This window comes from Sciurus vulgaris (genome assembly GCF_902686455.1).
Source record: "Sciurus vulgaris genome assembly, chromosome: 11".
Lineage (NCBI taxonomy): Eukaryota > Metazoa > Chordata > Mammalia > Rodentia > Sciuridae > Sciurus > Sciurus vulgaris.
Window position 1 is genome coordinate 121595336 of NC_136472.1, and position 2941 is coordinate 121598276.

Here is a 2941-nt window from a genome sequence, read left to right on the forward strand (position 1 = left end):
AGGGACTGCTAATATTCTTGTGGTTTGTTGCCAATATTTGATACAGTAAGGGGTTATTTTTATCAGAAATTAATTAAACATTTTTCCATATGTTTGTTGATTGCTTGTAGATCTTCTTCTGTGAAGTATCTGTTCATTTCCTTAGCCCATTTGTCGACTGGATTATTTGCATTCTTGGTGTAAAGTTTTTTGAGTTCTTCATAGATTCTGGAGATTAGTGCTCTATCTGAAGTATGATTGGCAAAGATTTTCTCCCACGGCTCTTTCTTCGCATTGCTGATAGTTTCCTTTGCTGAGAGAAAGCTTTTTAGTTTGAATCTATCCCAGTTATTGATTCTTGCTTTTATTTCTTGTGCTATGGGAGTCCTGTTGAGGAAGTCTGGTCCTAAGCCGACATGTTGAAGATCTGGACCTACTCTTTCTTCTGTAAGATGAAGTTTCTCTGGTCTGATTCCGAGGTCCTTAATCCATTTTGAGTTTAGTTTCCTGCATGGTGAGAGATATGAGTTTAGTTTTATTCTGTTATATATGGATTTCCAATTCTCCCAGCAGCATTTGTTGAAGAGGCTATCTTTTTTTCCATTGCATATTTTTGGCCCCTTTGGTTCAACATCTCTAGTAATAAGAGAAATGCAAATCAAAACTACCCTAAGATTCCATCTCACCCCAATTAGAATGGCAATTATCAAGAATACAAGCAACAACAGGTGTTGGCGAGGATGTGGGGAGAAAGGTACACTCATACATTGCTGGTGGGGCTGCAAATTAGTGCAGCCACTCTGGAAAGCAGTGTGGAGATTCCTTAGAAAACTTGGAATGGAACCACCATTTGACCCAGCTATCCCACTCCTTGGCCTATACCCAAAGGACTTAAAATCAGCATACTACAGAGATACAGCCACATCAATGTTCATAGCTGCTCAATTCACAATAGCCAGATTGTGGAACCAACCTAGATGTCCTTCAATTGATGAATGGATAAAGAAACTGTGATATATATATATATATATATATACAATGGAATATTACTCCGCCATGAAGAATGATAAAATTATGGCATTTGCAGGCAAATGGATGAAATTGGAGAATATCATGCTAAGTGAGATAAGCCAATCTCAAAAAACCAAAGGACAAATGATATCGCTAATAAGTGGATGATAACACATAATGGGGGAAGGGAGGGGTTAGTGTTAGGGTTAGAGTTAGGGTTAGGGAGGGGGGCAAGAATGGAGGAAGGAAGGACTGTACAGAGGGAAAAGAGGGGTGGGAGGTGTGGGGGGAAGGGAAAAATAACAGAATGAATCAAACAACATTACCCTATGTAAATTTATGATTACACAAATGGTATGCCTTTACGCCATGTACAGAGAAACAGCATGTATCCCATTTGTTTACAATAAAAATAAATAAATAAAATAAAATAAAAGTGAAAAAAAAGAAATTAATTAAATATAAAAATGTTTCTGTTAAGGTTCATGAACCCTGTGTATTAGTATATTTTCAGTTACTATAATGAAATCTTGAGGCTGAACACTTCAGAAAGAAAAGAGGTTTCCTTAGTTCAGAGGTTCAGAGTTCAAACAGCATGTTGCTGGCTCTGGTGAGAACCCCTTTGACTACATCACATCATAGCAAATGGTAGCATGGTGGGAAGCCATGTGAGAAATATCACATGGCAAGATAGGAAACCCAAACAGGGAGAGGCTATTTTATAAAAACTTGTTCTCTGGAGAACTAAGGGTCTCATGAGAACTACTTTAATTTCTTCTGAGGACATGCTCCTAGTGACTTAGTGACCTCCCACTACATCCCACCTTTCTAAGATCTCATCACCTTCTAACAACATCACACAGGAACCAAGCTTCCAATACACGAACCCTTGGGAGACAAACCACATCTAAATTATAGCACTTCAAAACCAGGACACCAGATTCCATATTAGTAAAACTTGCTCAAGAATGAAGGCAAGGTACTAACAAATCAGCATGAAAAAAGTCCCAAAAGAGCTTTTTGGAGTTTTTTATTATCCATTGTAATTTTTCATTTAAAGCATCACACTGACAGCAATGTGGAGAAACCTGAATTTGAATTACCCTAACCTAGGCTTGGACCCCATCTTTGCTCCTTGCCAGACACTCCACCACCACGATGTTGAGAGGGATTCATGAGACAGTCTGTGTGAAAGCAGCTAGCTACTTGGGTGGCACATAGTAAGCAGTCGACAAATGTTGGTGTCATTCTTTTTCCTTTACCTCTCTACCCATAAGCAATTGGAGTCCAGAGTGGGTGCTGAGCATATAATTTACCAATTTTCTCTGGACCCTACAGCAGGCATCCCTCCCATGTGACAGAGTTTTTTAAAAGGCTATTGTCTCTCATTTAAGTCTTCATTTACACTCTGTAAATCCAGTGCTGCCCTCTGGGAACCCAGGAAGAAAACAGATCCCTGACTCTGTGCCAAAGTCCATTCCTCCAAAACAAAAGATAGCATTTAGGACAGCAAAGTACCAATGAAGACTGCTCATCCATAGTATCACCAAGATCTCAGTCACCCACACCAGAACCAAGAAAGACCATAAGCACAAGGACATAGTGTTTCTTTTTATCCTCCTCAGAGCAGAGCAAATAGCTTCAATGTTGAATGGAGGGCATTAGTGGCATGGGGATATGTTAATTTGGATTTTGTGTCCCATGACTCAGTGGCATCATGGATGGTGGTATTCTGTGTCAGTGGAGTACTAGATACTTCAGAATAATAGAGCTTGGTATTCGTTCTCATAATTGATGTCATGAACCATAAAATGTTATAAAGTGTTGTAAAAATGGTCAAAATCTAATATCACATATAAATGGATTGCTAAAGACACAATGAGTTATATAGTGGTCAACCACAGGACTCCAGAGCCCCCAGGAAATGCTCCATAATAGTATAGTTTTCTTC